We start from the raw sequence: 19,708 nt of genomic DNA on the forward strand, positions 1-19,708 counted from the left end.
GTGGAAAGGGTGAAGGAAGGAGAGAAGAGAGTCAAGGGTGCTAATGGAACAGTGAAGTTAGAGAGGCCACAGCTCAGGTCTATGGCAGGGAGAGGGGAGGAACACAATAGAGGAAAAGTCTGCCAAGTAGAGGCCACAAGGGAAACAGAGACACCAGGGAATGATTAGAGAAGTAGTACAAGGTAGATGAAGGGTAGCTGGTTTTCCCAGGAAGATGATGAGTCTAAGTTTAGTTTTAGACACCTTGAGTAATACTGAAAGGGGAGTGTTACTTGTCATAATAGATGACATTGTTTAAGCATTCACTATATGCCAAGCCAAGTGCTTTGTAGTAATTCTATAATTATTTTTCTTTTTTCTTTTTCTTTTTTTTTTTCTTTCTGAGACAGAGTCTCACTCTGTCACCAGGCTGGAGTGCAGTAGTGTGCTCTTGGCTCATCGTAGCCTCAAACTTCTGGGCTCAAGTGATCCTCCCACTTAAGCCTCCTGAGTAGTTAGGACCACAGCCTCGCGCCACCACACCTGGCTAATTGTGTCCTTTTTTTGGGTGGGTGGGGTGGGGGGGGCGCAGAGTCTGGCTCTGTCATCCAGGCTGCAGTGCAGTGGCGCGATCTCAGCTCACTGCAACCTCCGCCACCCAGGTTCAATACATTCTCCTTCCTCAGCCTCCCGAGTAGCTGGGACTACAGGTGCGTGCCACCATGCCCAGCTAATTTTTTTGTATTTTTAGTAGAGATGGGGTTTCACCATGTTGGCCGAGGTGGTCTCGAACTCCTGACCTCAAGTGATCTGCCTGCCTCGGCTTCCCAAGGTGCTGGAATTACAGGTGTGAGCCACCATGCCCGGCCATGTTCATTTTTCATACAGACAAGGTCTCGCTATGTTGCCCAGGCTGGTCTCGAACTCCTGGGCTCAAGGGATTAGATAATTCTTTCTCTCTCTGTTTCTCTTTCTGGTCAACTTTGTTGAAGTAAAATTTACATACAATGAAATTTACCAATTTTAAGTAAACAATTTGATAAATCTTGACAAATATATATATGCACACCCACTTCCATCACTCCAATTGTTTCCTTGGTGCCCCTTTGCAGACCTTGCTCTCCTTCTGGTCCCTGGGAACTACTGATCTGTTTTCTGTTACCATTGTTTCATCCTTTCTATTAATAGAATATTATCTATAAGTGGAATCTTACACAATAAAGTCTTTTTTTTTGTCTGGCTTCTTTCACTTAACATAAAGCTTTGAAATTCTTCTATGGGCCGGGCGCGGTGGCTCAAGCCTGTAATCCCAGCACTTTGGGAGGCCGAGGCGGGTGGATCACGAGGCGGGTGGATCACGAGGCGGGTGGATCACGAGGTCAGGAGATCGAGACTATCCTGGCTAACACGGTGAAACCCCGTCTCTACTAAAAATACAAAAAACTAGCCGGGCGCGGTGGCGGGCGCCTGTAGTCTCAGCTACTCGGGAGGCTGAGGCGGGAGAATGGCGTGAACCCGGGAGGCAGAGCTTGCAGTGAGCCGAGATCACGCCACTGCACTCCAGCCTGGGAGACACAGCGAGACTCCGTCTCAAAAAAAAAAAAAAAAAAAAAAAAAAATTCTTCTATGATGTTATGTGTTTCTTTTTATTACTGAGTAGTATTCCATTGTATGGATTTAACATTATTTTGTTATCCATTCACCAGTTGGTAGATATTTGGGTTATTTCCAGTTTGGGGCTATTATGAATGGAGCTACCATGAATATTTGGGTAAAGTCTTTATGTAGATATATATTTTCATTTCTCCTAAGTGAATGCCTAGGAATGGAATTGCTGATTGGTAGGCTAAATGTATGTTTTAACTTTATAAGAAGTTGCCAAACTTTTCTAGATTTTTGTTTTACCTTCATGATAGTTTGAATTGCATGTGTTATTATCCCAATTTTTTAGTTGAAGAAAATGAGGTACAAAAAGGGCAAGAATGAAGGTTTCTATGAGGCTAGTGAACTTTGTTTTGTTTTGTTTTTTTGAGACTGAGTCTCACTCTGTTGCCCAGGCTGGAGTGCAGTGGTGCAAACTCGGCTCACCGCAACCTTCACCTCCCGGGTTCAAGTGATTTTCCTGCCTCCCAAGTAGCTGGGGCTATAGGCATGTGTGACCACGCCCGGCTAATTTTTGTGTTTTTTCAGTAGTGATGGGGTTTTGCTATGTTGGCCAGGCTGGTCTCGAACTCTGACCTCAAGTCATCCACCTACCTCTGCCTTCCAAAGTGCTGGGATTACAGGTGTGAGCCACCGTACCCGGCTGACTAGTGAACTTTGAATGAAAGAGGTAAGAGTTGGCAGCCATCCCTAAGGGGATCTGTTGTCAGGACCTGCAGAGTAGTGGACCTGATTGATGGCTCCACTATGCATTGGTTGAAAGAGGATAAGCTAGTGGTCCCCTTCTGAACCACAGAACCAGATAATGATTTGTGTGACCATCTTCTCAGTTCTTCCATTCTGGCTACATAGGGATGGAGTTAATTCACTACATACAACAGAGGCCTTAGGGCAGTGCTGTCCAATGGAAATATAATGCTAGCCACATATGTAACTTTACATTTGCTAGTAGCCACATTAAAAAAGTAAAAAGAAACAGGTGAAATTAATTTAATTATATTTAACCCAGTATATCCAAAATATTATAATTTCAACATGTAATCATTGTAAAAATTATTACTATGCTACCTGCAGTGACTAATGCCTGTAATCTCAGCACTTTGGCAGGCTGAGGAGGGAGGATCACTTGAGGTCAGGAGATCAAGACCAGCCTAAACAACATAGCAAGACCTAGTCTCTACAAAACTTAAAAAAAAAAAAAAAAAGTTAGGTGTGGTGGTGCACACCTGTAGTCTCAGCTACTCAGGTGGCTGAGTAGAAGAATCCCTTGAGCCCAGGCGGTGGAGGCTGCAGTGAGCTATGATTGCACCACTATACTCCAGCCTAGGTAACAGAGTGAGACCCTGTATTTTTTTTTTAAATTAATATATTTTATATTCCTCTTGTCATAAAAGCATTTGAAATCTGGTGTGTATTTTACAATGACAGCATATCTCTATTGGGAGTAGCCACGTATCAGGTGCTCAGTAGCCACATATTGCTTATAGCTGCTATACTGAGCAGCACAGATACAGACATTAAAAATAATATCTGCCAGGCATGGTAGCTCATGCCTATAGCCCCAGTTACTAGGGAGGCTGAGGTGGGAGGATCACTTGAGCCCAGGAGTTCAAGGCTGCAGTGAGCTATGATCGCACCACTGCACTCCAGCCTAGGCAAGAGAGCCAGACCCCATCTCCAAAAGAAATTAAAAATAAAATCCCAAATGTATTGTTATGGAGAGAGATCCATCTTATATTAAGTGAGAGAAAAAGCAAGTCATAACACACTATGTTTAGTGTGCTTTCATTTTCTTTCTTTTTTTTTTTTTTTTTTTTTTTTGAGACGGAGTCTCGCTTTGTCGCCCAGGCTGGAGTGCAGTGGCCGGATCTCAGCTCACTGCAAGCTCCGCCTCCCGGGTTTACGCCATTCTCCTGCCTCAGCCTCCCGAGTAGCTGGGACTACAGGCGCCCACCACCTCGCCCGGCTAGTTTTTTGTATTTTTAGTAGAGACGGGGTTTCACCATATTAGCCAGGATGGTCTCGATCTCCTGACCTCGTGATCCGCCCGTCTCAGCCTCCCAAAGTGCTGGGATTACAGGCTTGAGCCACCACGCCCGGCTCATTTTCTTTCTTTTTTTTTTTTTTTGAGATGGAGTCTCGCTCTGTTGCCCAGGCTGGAGTGCAGTGGCGCGATCTCAGCTCACTGCAACCTCTGCCTCCCAGGTTCACGTGATTCTCCTGCCTCAGCCTCCTGAGTAGCTGGGATTACAGGCACGCGCCACCACGCCCAGCTAATTTTTGTATTTTTTTAGTAGAAACGGAGTTTCACCATATTGGTCAGGCTGGTCTCAAACTCCTGACCTTGTGATTCACCCACCTCAGCCTCCCAAAGTGCTGGGATTACAGGTGTGAGCCACTGTGCCCAGCCAGTATGCTTTCATTTTCATCAATATCTTTTTTTTTTTTTTTTTTGAGATGGAGTCTCACTGTCACCCAGGCTGGAGTGCAGTGATGCGATCTCGGCTCACGGCAACCTCTGCCTCCCGGGTTCAAGCAATTCTCCTGCCTCAGCCTCCAGAGTAGCTGGGATTACTGGTGCCTGCCACCACGCCTGGCTAATTTTTGTATTTTTAGTAGAGACGGGGTTTCACCATGTTGGCCAGGCCGGTCTCGAACTCCTGACCTCAGATGATCCGCCCTCCTCAGCCTCACAAAGTGCTGGGATTACAGACGTGAGCCACAGCACCTGGCCACATTTTCATAAATATCCGTGTTTGTGCCTGCAAATAAACAATCTGTAACTGCGCACTATCCGATATTGTAGCCTCTAGACTAATAAAATTAAGCTAAAAATTCAGTCCCTTCGTCACTCTATCCACATTCCAAGAGCTCAGTAGTCCCTTGTGCATAGTGGCTACCATATTGGATATCAAACCTTAGGTCACTGCTCTCTTCAAACTGCTGAACTGGTTGAGAAAGACTGAGCTTAATGTCTAGAACCTGCTGGCCCTGCAGCCATTGGGGTTTTATAACCATTGAGTCCCAGAGCCTCTGTGGTTTTTAAGAGTAACACACAGGAAGGAAGCTCATTGAGGTGCACCCGTTGTTAGTACCTTTGGGAGTTTAACAGGAGCACACTGTGAAAGCAAAACAGCTTTGTGGAGGACCCTGTTCCGTTTTTGTACAACTGAAATTAACTGCTATTCAAATTGCTGAGGACCATGTAAACCTGATGTCCACTTTAGGCATGTTGTTGTAAAAGTGTTTCTTTCTGCTGCTTCTTAACTGCCTAAAGTACATTTTGGGACTTGCTTAACATTCGGGAGAAAAAATGGTTTCTGATTTGTACATAACTTCTAGGTGGTGCTCAGATTACACTCAGCTCCAGCAGTTTGTGTCCATGTAGTAGGAGGTAGGCTGCAAAGTGTAGGGGTATTAAAACCAGGTGGTTGTGGTGTTCTGAGAGCTCTGTTGCTATAGTAGCTCATGTTCTCCAGGCCTGGGTTCTTGTCCTTACTCTGCCCTTCACCCTCTCAGCTTCCCCCTGACTTGATAGACTGGTTCTGCCTGCCCAGCTGCACTCTCTTCATCAAAATGAGACCTTGGAGCATGTGAAAGCATTGTGTCCAAGGGCATAGAAGGTAGGAACCGCTGTGCCGCTGGGTCAGACTGACCTGGGGTGGAGTTCTATTCTCATCACTTACTAGTCAAGTGCCCTTGTTTAAGGCATCTACCCTCTCTGAGCCTCAGGGTTCTTGTTATATAAGAGATGTAGTGATGCCTCACTCCAAACATTGTTGGGAGATGGAGTAAACTGAGGGCTAGAAGGCAGAGAGTAAGTGCCTCATAAGCAGAGCAGTTATACCTCCTGCTCCGAAGATATGTCTGCATGGCATGTATACTGTGGTCACTTCCACAGTTGGTTATGAAATTGGAGCTGGTGTCTCAGGATGACACAGCAACATTTTCAGACTAAGTAGGATAGGTTTATGTGTATGTTATCCTTAGTGATGGTGATCGTTATTAAAACCAGTAGGGACTTGTAGCTTGACTTCAGCCTATAGTTTCAAGCTTCTCTCCCACTAAATGCTGTAGCAGCCCTGATACAAGTAGAAGAGTTCATTTACTTTACTTTCGTCTTCTGTTGTCCCAGTTTCCCTAGCACAGAAAGTACTGATGAGTAGTAAAATGACCAAAAGGTCCCTTGTCAGAGGAAAAAAGGTGCATTTATCATACCAGGCTCTTATCCAAGCTCAGATGATCACAATCTTTATCACTCAGGATTCCTTATTTAATTTATTTTATTTTATTTTTCCAAGAAAGAGTCTCACTCTATTGCCCAGGCTGGAGTGCGGTGGTGTAGTCACGGCTCACTGCAGCCTCCATCTCCCTGGGCTTAAATGATCCTTCTTGGGCTTAAGCGATCCACCCGACTCAGCCCCTCAAATAGCTGGGACTACAGGCACGCACCACCACAGCTGGATTGTGTGTGTGTGTGTGTGTGTGTGTGTGTGTGTGTGTGTGTTTTGTAGAGACAGGGTTTCACCATGTTGCCCAGGCCGGTCTTGAACTCCTGGGCTCATGCAGTCCGCCTGCCTCGGCCTACCAAAGTGCTGGAATTACAGGTGTGAACCACTGTGCCTGGCCAGGATTTCTTATTTTAAATTACATGTGTAGCAAACTGAGAAACTTTTCCAAAAATTGTTTTCCCTGATTGTAAAAATAATTTATGCTCATGGAGGATAACCTGAAAAACACAGGGAAAAAAAATTAGCCAAAAGTGGGCATAGAATCTAGGACAACAGAGGCTGGAGTCATGGTACTCCTTCTTAGAAATCAGAGACTGATAAAATTGTTTCTCATATTCAAAGAGAATGGCTGCTTTTTGTTTTTTCTGGGCGTTCTTCACAGTGCTGCCGCAGTCTCCTGTGCTTGCTGATTAGAACCCTGATATATTAACCTGCAGAAACTTTGTGTTTGCTATTTTCTTAGCAGGGAAGAAAACGAACAGTTACAAAGCTGGCCATTGTGCTGGCTGCTCTAAATATGCTGTCTTGTTTCATATTCGCCACAACCCTGAAGGCATGATTTTGTAGATGAGGAAACTGAAGCACAGAGAAGTTAGGCCGCAATGATAGTAAGTGGTCTTTGGGCTTTGTTCCAGAACTCTGTGACGGGAAAGCGTGTGCCCTCCCCCGCTGGGGACTTGTGACTGTGCTATGGAGGAGGGATGGCACATTGTGGCTGATCATGACACAGTGACCGGCTCCTCTTTCAGGCTCCGGAAGGGCTCCCAGGTGGCCTGTCTTTGAGGCAATGGAAAAGGGGGAAGGTAGAGAAGACATAGCCTAGGAGGGAGCACTTCAGTCTCCAGCAGGTACTCAGGTCACTGCCGGCGAAGGGCGTGAAGGATGAGGAGCTGGCCACCTCAGATACCAGAGCTCAAAGAAAAAGCATAATTTCCAGCGGATCAGAGTTTCTATGTTGTTGTCTCTTCCGGCCTGCTAAACATGTAGTGGGTAGTTCCCTGAAATTATGTTCACTTCATCCATTTATACAGTCTTAGGGCATTGTGAGGATTATTGAACAAGTGAAGATTTTATTTCGCTTAAAATTACTATTTAATTGAGCTTCAGATTAAAAAAAATTTTTTTCCTTTATTTTGATGTAAGATGGAATTACTATGTTTCCATTTTAGCAAATTATGTAATTTGTGTGGGTGTCATTTAAGGGTCATTGTACTATAGAATGCTGCAGGAAGTGGCTATTTAAAAAGCCATATCCATTCTGTAGTCATGTTTGAGGTCAAAAGGATTTTGGAGTGCTTCTTTGCAGTGTTTTTCCTCTTTGGAACATCAGCTGTCTTTGAAGTCAGTGTGGAGACCAGCTCTCCTGGTAGGGAAGGAGACCATCCCACAGCTGAGAGTGTAGACTTCAAAAGGCCCGGAGAAGGGAGAAGAGAAGCATGCATGATCATGACGCTCATCTCACTGCAGGGATTGAAGTGTGTTTGCAATGTGTGCTTCGTCTCTTCTTTTGCTAAAGTTAAAGCACGTGATTCTATGAATTTGATTTTTTTTTTTTTTTTTGAGACAGAGTCTTGCTCTGTCACTCAGGCTGGAGTGCAGTGGCGCCATCTCAGTTCACTGCAAGCTCCGCCTCCCAGGTTCATGCCATTCTCCTGCCTCAGCCTCCCCAGCAGCTGGGACTACAGGCACATGCCACCACGCCCGGCTAATTTTTTTGTATTTTTAGTAGAGATGGAGTTTCACTGCGTTAGCCAGGATGGTCTCGATCTCCTGACCTCATGATCTGCCTGCCTTGGCCTCCCAAAGTGCTGGGATTACAGGTGTGAGCCACCGTGCCTGTCCTCTATGAATTAGATTTTTAAATAAAATTTATTTCATGTGGCTGAAAAGAAGATGCATTTGGCTTTATTCACCTGCCAAAATTTAGGTTAATATAGTGATGATTCTTCAGATGCCTTTAAAAACCCTTAATGTTTTCATTTGTTTTGGGGCAATTTTTGCATATTATTAGGTTGCACAAAAATTGAAACAAAACAAAGGTAAGTTCTAGCACCGAAAATCTGCAGATGAAACGACAATAAATAATGACTACTTAGCAGAGCAAGGAGTAATCACTAATTCTAAGTGAAATATTAAGGACTGTAAGTGGCCAGACAGGTGGCCAGTGAGCTAGGCAGAAGTCCTGCAAGCTGAATTCTATGAGAATTTCCTCAGAAATCTTGCTGTCCTCTAGGATGATGTGGACTTGCTGCCTGTGGCTGCAGCTGTTGTGCTGTGTGATTTTGAATAGGTAGAACAGCAAAAAGAGGAGCGTAAGTAAGGGATATTTAGGATGTAAACAGTCTGACTAGGTGTAGGAGGGTTTGCATGGGAAGAAAGGGTTAGGACAGTTTGGTCAGGTGGTAGAAGAATATGGAAGCTAGGCTGAGGAATTTGGATTTATCCTGTGGGCCAGTGGGAGCCACGGAAGGTCCTGGAGCAGAGAAGTAGCATGGTGGTAGATTCCAGCCAGATCACTTGTTTTCAGCATTCTTTTCAGGCCTTCCCGTGAAGAGAAAGTGCCAGGGGAGAAGTGAGTTTGGGAGTGAACCTAGAAGGGTGGTGTGCTGGTAGGCGCTGGAGACAAACAGGCCTGCTTCCTCTGCCAGATCCACCACTTTCTAGTCAAGGCATCCATCCTTCAGAGACTCATTTCCTCCAGCCGAGGGAAATGGTTCTTTTTTGCTCCCTTTAAACAGCATTGGCAGATAGTGTGAGTGGTGCCTACGGAGCCACCACTACAGAGCCCAGTGAGAACGATTTCTAGAGGCTCAGGTTAGATACCAACGATACCCCAAAAAGACAGACGAGCTGAGCCCTTAAGAGGAGGTGGGGAGATATGGGTGAGGGTAGAGGAGATTATGTATGAGGTTTGGTTGGTGGTTGCGTCATCTGTTTCCTTCGACTCATTCATGGTTTTTTATTTTTGTGGTGTGGAGCTGCTTCCGATTTTTTTTTTTTTTTTTTTTTTTTGAGACTGAGTCTCTCACTCTATTGCAGGCTAGAGTGCAGTGGCATGATCTCAGCTCACTGCAACCTCCACCTCCCGGGTTCAAGCGATTCTCCTGCCCCAGCCTCCCGAGTAGCTGGGATTACAGGCGCCCACCACTACGCCCGGCTAATTTTTTGTATTTTTAGTAGAGACGGGGTTTCACCATGTTGGCCAAGCTGTTCTCGAACTCCTGACCTTGCGGTTCGCCCGCTTCAGCCTCCCAAAGTGCTGGGATTACAAGCATGAGCCACCACACCCAGCCCAATTTCTTTAAGAGGTTTTAGAACAATGGTTCTCACCCCTGGCTGCACATTAGTACCAACTGAGGAACATTTAAGACCTGCTGGCTAGGTGTAGTGGCGGTGGCTCACGCTTGTAATCCCAACACTTTGGGAGACTGAGGCAGGTGGGATCACCTGAGGTCAGGAGTTCGAGACCATCCTGGCCAAGATGGTAAAACCCCGTCTCTACTAAAATTACAAAAATTAGCCGAGCATAGTGGTGTGCGCCTGTAATCTCAGCTACTCGGGAGGCTGAGGTACAAGAATCGCTTGAACCTGGGAGAGGCAGAGGTTACAGTGAGCCAAGATTGTGAATTTTACTCCAGCCTGGGCAACAAAGTGAGACTGTGTCTCAAAGAAAAGGAAAAAAAAAAAGAGAAAAAACAAAAGACCTGCTAATGTGTGTGCCCAGACCAGACAAATTAAATCAGAATCTGTGAGGGCACAAGCGTAGGTATCTTTTCAAGTTCTCTAGGTGATTCTAGAATGCAACAGGGTCAAGACCCTCTGCCTTAGGAGTAGAGAGATGGGAACACTGACAGGTATCTGCAAGACGTCTCTGAACAGCTGCTGGTGTCTTTTTCTGTACTTTAAGTTTCACGGCACATCTGATAGCTGTGCCAAAAGGGAAGAGAGAATTACGTGGGCTAGGCTGGTTTGAAGGTTTGCGTAAGTTTTGGCTTGAGCTACTTAACACCTTTATTTCAAAGTAACTTGTGTTTGTAGCCTCACTAAAGTAATTTGGGGCTAGACAGGTTCAAAATAAGTTTTCCTAAAATTTCACCAAACCAAATTACGTTTGAGTACCTGCTACTGTGCAGTGAAATCCCACATACCCTTTCAGAAACTCAGGAAAACAAATTGCCAGTGGGGATGCTTACTTGGAAAATGGCATGGCCAGTGTTGGGAGCATTAATCAATTCCGAAGTTGTGGGAATGACAGTCTCCACCTCTGCACCCTCAGGTAAGAGTCAGTGGGTCTACATCATTGGGGTGAACCAGCTCAGTCCATGGACTAGTGAGGACTCCCACCTTTCCAAGTTGCAGAAAGATCCTGGCCTTAGGACTTCCCCGGGTCGCCAGCTGTGTATGGCAGGTTGGAGGGTCCTGGGAGTCAGCAGGACTTGGGTTCCAGTTCCCAGCCAGCTGCATCCTACCTATGCCACCTTGGGTAGCTCATTCGATCTCACTGAGCTGAGATCTACCACCTAGGGTGGCTGTGAGGATTAATGAGAAGTATTGGGTTAGGGGCTTAGCAAAATTCGCAGCACATGATCAGTCCTCGTTTTAAGTTAATTCTTTCTTTTCCTCCCTCACTTAAGTCAGAAATCACGTGGTCTTAGTGCAAGTGCATTTCCAGTTTGAAAAACTTCAGCACTAGACCTCAGTGATTTGCCAGAATGCCCACATGCTGGGGCTTGACACAGCAGCCTCCCTGGCATGCCAAGATAGGGGGTGTTGTGTCAAGAGGAGGGGCAGAAAGGAGCGGGCCCTTTGGGGAAGTGGCAGCAGATGGCAGGGTTTGGTGGCAGGCTGAAATCCATCTGACTCAGGTCTGCCCTGCAGGGCTGTTAGCTCTCCTTTCCATGCCTGATGGGCCTTGGTGCTTTATCTTCTCTTTTATGCACTCTGTCGATCCTGTTCCACATCAGAGAGGGATCCTGTTCCACATCAGAGAGGGCAGTAAAGATGGGAATGATTCACTGGAGGATCCCAGGCTGCTGACTCCAGCTCGGGAGGTGGAGGCCTGACTTCAAATGTCAAGTTTCTACTGGTCTGCAGGGCTCTCTTCTATTTGCTTTAATAAGAGCTACAGCCTGGTTGCAAGCAGTAGGCAGCTGTAGTTTTTTTCCTTTTTCTGACACAGAGTCTCACTCTGTTGCCAAGGCTGGGGTGCAGTGGTGCAATCTCGGCTCATCACAACCTCCGCCTCCCGGGTTCAAGTGATCCTCCTGCCTAAGCCTCCCATGTAGCTGGGACTACAGGTGCGTGCCTCCATGCCTGGCTAATTTTTGTATTTTTAGTAGAGACGGGGTTTCACTGTGTTGGCCAGGCTCGTCTTGAACTCCTGACCTTGTGATCCACCTTCCTTGGCCTCCCAAAGTGCTGAGATTAGAGGCGTGAGCCACTGTGCCTGGCCTCTTTTTTTTTTGTTCACAGCATTGGAAATTTGAGGTGAAAACATTTCCCTTTTGGTTAGGCTGGATGGTATATTAAGCAATCTAGAAAAATTCAGGCTGGGTGCAGTGGCTCACACCTGTAATCCCAGCACTTTGCGAGGCCAAGGCGGGCAGATCTTGAGGTCAAGAGATAGAGACCATCCTGGCCAACATGGTAAAACCCCGTCTCTACTAAAAATACAAAAATTAGCCGGGCATGGTGGCACATGCCTGTAGTCCCAGCTACTTGGGAGGCTGAGGCAGGAGAATCACTTGAACCCCGGAGGTGGAGGTTGCAGTGAGCCGAGATTGTACCACTGCACTCCAGCCTGGGCTGCGGGACTCTGTCTCAAAAAAAACACAAAAACAAAAACTAAGACATAAACACACACATTTGCCTAGGCCTACACAGTGTCAAGATCATCAGTATGACTCTCTTCCACCTCCACATCCTATCCCACTGGAAGGTCTTCTGGGGCAATAACACACATGGAGCTCTCCTATGATAGCAATGCCTTCTGGATACCTCCTGAAGGACCTGTCTGAGGGTGTTTTACAGTTACCTTTCTTTTCTAAGTAGAAGGAGTATACTCTGAAATAAGTATAAAAAGCAGTAGGTTTATTTACACCAGCATACTACAAACACATGAATAATCCATTGCGCTATAACATTAAGACATCTGTGATGTCACTAGGCAATAGAAATGTTTTTAGCTCCATTATAATCTTATTGGACCTTGCCCAGCCGTTGTGGTTCACACCTGTAATCCTAGCACTTCGGGAGGTTGAGATGGGTGGATCACTTTGAGGTAAGGAGTTCCAGACCAGCCTAGCAAACATGGTGAAAACCCATCTCTACTAAAAATACAAAAATTAGCCAGGCTTGGTGGTGGGCACCTGTAATCCCAGCTACTTGGGAAGCTGAGGCAGGAGAGTTGTATGAACCTGAGAAGCAGAGGTTGCAGTGAAGTGAGATCATGCCACTGCACTCCAGCCTGGGTGACAAAGTGAGACTCTGTCTCAAAAAAAAAAAACCCTAATCTTATTGGACCATCATCATATTTGTGGTCTGTTGTGACTGAAATGTCATTATGCAGTGCATGACTATATATACTTTGTGGAATAATTGAATCAAGCCAATGAACATATTATCACCTCGTGTAGTAATCATTTCTTTGTGGTGAGAACATTTAAGATCCACTGTTTTAGCCATTTTGAAATACGCATTATTATTGACTACAATCACCATGGTGTGCAGTAGATCACCACAACGTATTCTTCGTGTCTTACTAGAAACCTTCGACCAACATCATCTCTTTCTTGGTCCACTCCCACTCCCATCCTGTGGTAACCACCATCCTACTCTACTTCTGGAGGCTCATTCTTAATGTTCCTTTACAGGGGAAACACAATGGGTGGTGCCTTGGGGCTACCAGTAACTAAGCGCACCCTGTAGGTAGACATGCACATGTTACAAATGGTATTACATGTGGGATAGCAGTGGGCCATGGTCCAGGGCAGATGACAGCAGAAGTAACTCCCACTCCGTCCTGTATCCCAAGCCTCCATGGGCTGATGTGACCTGTTCTACTCACCTGATCCCCGGTTTCTCAGCCTCGGTACTTTGACATTTGGGGTCAGATATTCTTTGTTGTGGGGGTCTCCTGTGCCTTACAGGACATTTAGCAGCATTCCTGGCCGCTACCTATTAGGTAGCACTCCTGTCCCCTGTGACAGCCTAAAATGTTTCCAGACATTGCCAGATGTCTGCTGAGCAAAATCACCCTCCTTTTTAAGAACACTGACCTAAACATAGAGTGTCTTGGCAGAAACATTAACTAGGATATCATTTTGGGATGTCACAGCCTGACATCAGGACACAGGCATTGTCTTTTTGCTACTGCTTCTCATATGCCAAATGCTTACCCCAAACATTATTGTGTTTTATAGCCAAGTTTATTTTTTAATCTAAATTATATCTATACACAGGAAAGGAATGGAACGCAGTACCTTTTTTTGTCAGAATGCATTTTTCTGTTGAGAATCATTTCCCCAGCATGAACAAAGCACAGGTTTGGAACATGATAGATGCTTAATCCATACCCACAATTGGCAGCAACATCTTCATAAAAACACATGTCCAAACTTTAAACTCAAAGCTATAGTTTATGTGTGTTTATATAAAGGAGACCAGCAAATGCTTACTTAGTAACTTCTAAGTGTCCAACATTGAGCTGGAATTTTAAACATTAAAATTATTCCTCTGATGGCCAGGCGCAGTGGTTCATGCCTGTAATCCCAGCACTTTCAGAGGCCGAGGTGGATAGATCACGAGGTCAGGAGATTGAGAACATCCTGACCAACATAATGAAACCCCCTCTCTACTGAAAATACAAAAATTAGCCAGGCATGGTGGCGTTGCCTGTAAATCCCAGCTACTTGGGAAGCTGAGGTGGGAGAATCGCTTGATGCAGGGAGTCAGAGGTTGCAGTGAGCCAAGATCGTGCCACTGCACTCCAGCCTGGTGACAGAGTGAGACTGTCTCAAAAAAAAAAAAAAAAAAAAAAAAAAATTATTCCTCTGATACATGAAGCAATGGATGCGCAAAGCGATTTTTGTGATTTAACATTTTTTTCCCTCTAAACATAAAAAAAAACTTGTTTATGTGTACTTGTTTGGAGTTACCCAATTATACATGCTAATTTACATTTCTATAGGAATGTAAAAAGCCGAGAAAATGTGTCAGTAAAACAAACCTAAGACGACAAGAACATTTAAATGCTAAAGGACTGATCTCCAAATGTAAGACTGTCAGTTGTTTTTAGCATTTTATCTTTATGTACTCAGAAATAATTGCATTAGCATATTGCTTAAGAGATTTGCCTGAGGCTGGGCGTGGTAGCTCATGCCTGTAATCCCAGCACTTTGGGAAGCTGAGACAGAAGAATTGCTGGAGGCCAGGAGTTCGAGCCCAGCCTGAGCAACATACTGAGACCCTGTTTCTACAAAAAATTTAAAAATTAGCTGGAGATGGTGGAGCACACCTGTAGTCCCAACCACTCAGAAGGCTGAGGTGTGAGGACTGCTTGAGCCTAGGAAGTCGAAGCTGTGTGCCATTGTACTCTAGCCTGGATGACAGAGCAACACCTTATCTCTGAAAAAAAAAAAAAAGAGAGAGAGAGATTCGTCACACTACACAAGTCAGTTTTGAAATGTTTTATAACCCCATATAAAACCATGCCAGGTACATAATAATTGAGCAGACATTGTTGAACGTTGAATGTATTATCCTTAACATAATCCAGAAGAGGCAGAAGTTCCTGCTTATTTGGAATTTATCAGCCTTTGCCAAATAAACAGCATATAAATGAATGATAGTGTAATACAATCAATTTTAAAATGTAGTTACCAGGTTAACATCTCATTTGGCTTTATTTTCTAAATAACCTATTTAAATAAGTGGAATTAATTCAGTAGAAAGAATTGGTTGAGTAGTGACTGTGAGTAATGCCTACATGATACCACCCAAAGTTAGTAAAACAGGCTGGGCACAGTGGCTCATACCTGTAATCCCAGCCCCAGGCCGGGCACAGTGGCTCATACCTATAACCCCACCTGTAATCCCAGGGTGAGCAGATCACTTGAGTCCAGAAATTCGAGACCAGCGTGGGCAACGTGGTGAAATGCTGTCTCTACAAAAAAAACAAAAATTAGCCGAGGTTGGTGGTGCATGCCTGTGGTCCCAGCTACTTGGGAGGCTGAGGCAGGAGGATTGCTTGAACCCAGCAGGTGGAGGTTACAGTGAGCTGAGATTGCACCATTGTACTCCAACCTAGGCAACAAAGTGAGACCTCAGCTGAAAAAAAAGTTAATAAAACAGTTCTGAACATTTGAGGAAAACAATAACATTCTTTATGATTTAATTTATACTTTCATCATAATGTCCAGTGTGTATAAACTGGAGGCTGCTCTAGGTCTGTATTTCATGCTTACTTAGTAATAATTACCTGGGGAAGCTATTAAAACTTCTCATTTTGGCCGGGCGCGGTGGCTCACGCCTGTAATTCTAGCACTTTGGGAGGCCGAGGTGGGCGGATCACCTGTGGTCAGGAGTTCGAGACCAGCCTGGCCAAGATGGCGAAACCCCGTCTCTACTAAAAATACAAAAATTAGCCAGACGTGTTGGCACACACCTGTGATCCCAGCTACTCGAGAGGCTGAGGCAGGAGAATCACTTGAACCTGGCAGGCAGAGGTTGCAGTGAGCTGAGATTGTACCACTGCACTCCAGCCTGGGCGACAGAGCAAGACTCTGTCTCAAAAAAAAAAAAAAAGTGCAGAGAGATCCCATTTACCCTTTCCTCAATTTTATCCAATGGTAACATCTTGCAAACCTATAGTACAATATTATAACCAGGATATTGACAGTGATACAATCACGATAGAGAACACTGTCATTATTACAAGCATTCCTCACTTTGCCCTTCTGTAGCCACACCGCTTCCCTCTCACACCCATCTCACTACCCCAGCCTTAACTCCAGGTAACCATTAATCTATTCTCCATCTCTATAATTTTGTCACTTCAAGGATGTTACACAAATAGAATTGTACAAGATTTTTTTTTCCACTCAGTATAATTCTCTGGAAATCCATCCAAGTTATTGTGTGTATTAATAGTTCATTTCTTTTTTTGGTTGAGTAGTATTCCATGGTATGGATGTAGCAGAATTTAACCACCTATTGAAGGACATCTGTCTTGTTTCCACTTTGAGGCTTTTACTAATAAAGCTGCTATGAACATTTGTGTATAAATTCTTACGAGAATGTAAGTTTTCGTTTCTTTGGAATAAATGTCTAGGAATACAATTGCTGGGTTGTATGGTAGTTGCGTATATAGTTTTTAAAGAAACTTCCAAACAGTTCTGGAGTAGCTGTATCATTTTATAGTCCCATCTGCAATGTATGAGTGATCCAGTTTTTCTGTATCCTAGCCAGGATTTGGTGTTCTTACTGTTTTTTATTTAAGCCATTCTGATAGGTGTATAATGGCCTTAATTTGCATTTCCCTGAGGGCTGGTAATGTTGACTATATTTTCATGTATGCCATCTGCATATCCTCTTCAGTGAAATGTATGCTTAACATTTGCCCATTTTCTAATTGGATTTTTTAAAAATGTTTGTTCTTTCATAGAAAAATGTTTTTAATTTTGATGAAGTCCAATTTTTCCCTTGCATAGATCATGCTTTTGCTGTCAAGAACTCGTTGCCTAAACTTGCATCCCAGATTTTTCTCCTATTTTTTTCTAAAAGTCTTACAGTTTTACATTTTACATTTAAGTACATAATTCATTTTGGTAGTACAATGTGTGAATACAACGCATGAATCTTAGGTTGAGGTTCATTTCATTGCTGAGTGTCCAGTTGCTCTGATGCGTGAAAGTAATATAACACATGAATCTTAGGTTGAGGTTCATTTCATTGCTGAGTGTCCAATTGCTCTAGCACCATTTGTTGAAAAGGCTATCATTCCTCTATTGAATTGCCTTTGCACTTTCATCAAAAATTTAATTAGGCATACTTATATGGAATTGTTTCTGGGTTCTCTGTTCTCTCCCAGTGACATATATGTTTATGCCTCCACCAACACTACATGGTCTTGATTACTATTATTATTGATTTAATTATTATTGATTACTGTATTGATATAATAGTCTTGACATCGGGTAGATTCCTCATACTTTATTTATTTATTTATTTAGAGACAAGGTCTTGCTCTCTTGCCCAGGCAAGTGCAGTGGCATGATCCTGGCTCACTGCAGCTTCAGCCTCCCAGGCTCAAGCAATTCTCCTTCCTCAGCTTCCTAAGTAGCTGGGACTACAAGTGCATACCGCCATGCCTGGCTAATTAATTTTTTAATTTTTTGTAGAGGTGGAGTTTCACCATGTTGCACAGGTTAGTTGAACTCCTGAGCTCAAGCGATCCTTCCGCCTTGGCCTCCCAAAATGCTGGGATTATAGTCATGAGCTGCTGACTTGGCCCCATCTACATTTTAGAACAATTTTGCCTATATTTGGAAAAAAAATCTTTTATTAGGATTTGTTTTAAACATGTATATCAATTTAGGGATAACTGAAATCTTTATTTCTATTAGTTTATTCAGAGCTTTGATTTCCATTATCAGTGGTTTGTAGTTTTTGACGTACAAGTACTATGCATGTTTTAGATTCCCCCCAAGTATTTTTGAGTAATTGTAAATGGTATTGTATTTCTAATTTATACCTATATATGTTCATTTCTAGTACATAGATACATTGATATTTGTATACTTGTATTCTGTAGCCTTCTTGAACTCAATTAATTGATTAATTAATGACAGGGTCTCTCTCTTTTGCCAAGGCTGGAGTGCGGAGGCCAACATGGCTCACTGCAGCCATGACCTTCCGGCTCAAGCATTCCCTCTGCCTCCTGAGTAGCTGGGACTACAGGCATGTGCCACCATGCCTAGCTAATTTTTTTATTTTTGTAGAGATGAGGTCTTGCTGTTTTGCCTGGGCTAGTCTTAAACTCCTGGACTCAAGCAGTTCCCCCGCCTCAGCCTGCTAAAGTGCTGGGATTACAGACATGAGCCACTGAGTCTGGCCTATGAATTTATTAATTCCAATTTTTTTGTAGATCCCTTGGGATTTTCTACATAGACTATCATGTTGTCTAAAAATAGGAATAGTTTTATTTCTTCCTTTTGATCTATATGCCTTTTATTTCTTTTCCTATTTTTATTACACTGGCTAGATCTTCCAGTAGTTTGTTGAGTAGAACACACTGCCTTGCCTTGTTCGTGATCTTAGGGGAAAATATTGAGTCTTCCACCATTAAGTATGTCAGCTGTAGGTTTTTTGTAGAACCTTTTCATCAACTTAAGAAAGTGTCCTCTATTCCTATTTTTCTAAAAGTTTTTATCATGAAAGGATGTTGAGTTTTGTCAGATGCTTTTTCTGCATCATTTAATATTATCATGTGATTTTTCTTGATTAGCCTGTTAATATGGCGGATTACATCGATCAGTTTCCGAATAGTGAACCAGCCTTGAGTCCCTAGAATAAGCCCCACTTGGTCATAGTATATAATTCTTTTTATAAATTGCTGAATTCAATTTGCTAATATTTTGGTAAGGATTTTTGAGCCTATGTTTGTGAATGGTATTGATCTGTAGTTCTCTTTTTTTTCTCTGTGTTTGGTATTGGGATCTGGGTAATACTAGCTTCATCAAGTGAATTGGGAAGTGTTCCTTCCTCTTCTGTGTTTTAGAAGAGTTTGTAAAGAATTGGTGTTGATTCTTCTTAAGACCCTGAGTAGAATTCTCCAGTGAAACCATTGGGCCTTGATACATATTTGGGGGGAGTTTTTTAGTTATGAATTTAATTATAAATCATTATAAAGATCAAATTATATATTTCATATTTGGTGGGTTTTGTGGTATTTAGTGTTCCTAAGGAAGTGGTCCATTTCATCTAAGTTGTCAAATTTATATATGTAGAATCGTTCATAGCATTCCCTGATCCATTTGGTATCTGCACAGTCTGTAGTGGTATCCTAATTCATTCTTGATATTAATAATACGTATAATACGTATCTTATCTTTTTTTTTGTCCACTTTGTCCATTTTTGTCCATTTTATTGGTCTCTTCAAATAATCAGCTTTTTAATTCTTGATTTTTCTCTATTTCTTTGTTTTCAATTTTATTGATTTCTGCTCTTTATTTTTTTTCTTCTGGTTGCTTTGAGTTTATTATGCTCTTCTTTTTCTAGGTTCTTGAGGTGGAGTTTAGGTTTTGATAGTTTTTCTCTTTCCTAATATAAGCATTTAGTGCTTAAATTTCCCTCTCAGTGGTATGTTAGCTGACGTGTCCCACAAATTTTGATATGCTATATTTTCTTTCAGTTCAACGTATATATTTTTTAATTTCACTTGAGATTTTGTCTTTAAAACATGGATTATTTAGAAGTGTGTTGTTGAGTTCCCAACTGTTGTGGAGATTTTCCTGTTACCGATCTTACTGATTTCTAGTTTGTATGATTTTGGTTC

At 43.2% G+C, this 19,708-nt stretch overlaps 1 protein-coding gene across 15 annotated transcripts in view; it reads left to right on the forward strand.

Annotated features, from left to right (window-relative positions):
• The window catches only part of PXK (PX domain containing serine/threonine kinase like), a 99,222-nt gene that overhangs the window by 14,906 nt on the left and 64,608 nt on the right, over window positions 1-19,708 (forward strand). Inside the window, exon 1 of one of the 15 annotated variants that reach the window (XM_077993251.1) lies at window positions 10,314-10,428. The exons of the other annotated variants lie outside the window; for them this stretch is intronic. The gene's annotated coding sequence lies outside the window, so the exon portion shown is untranslated. Of the gene's footprint in view, window positions 1-10,313; window positions 10,429-19,708 lie in introns of those variants that run through there. 15 annotated transcript variants of the gene reach the window in all.

The sequence above is a fragment of the Macaca mulatta genome, chromosome 2, assembly GCF_049350105.2.
Source record: "Macaca mulatta isolate MMU2019108-1 chromosome 2, T2T-MMU8v2.0, whole genome shotgun sequence".
NCBI lineage: Eukaryota > Metazoa > Chordata > Mammalia > Primates > Cercopithecidae > Macaca > Macaca mulatta.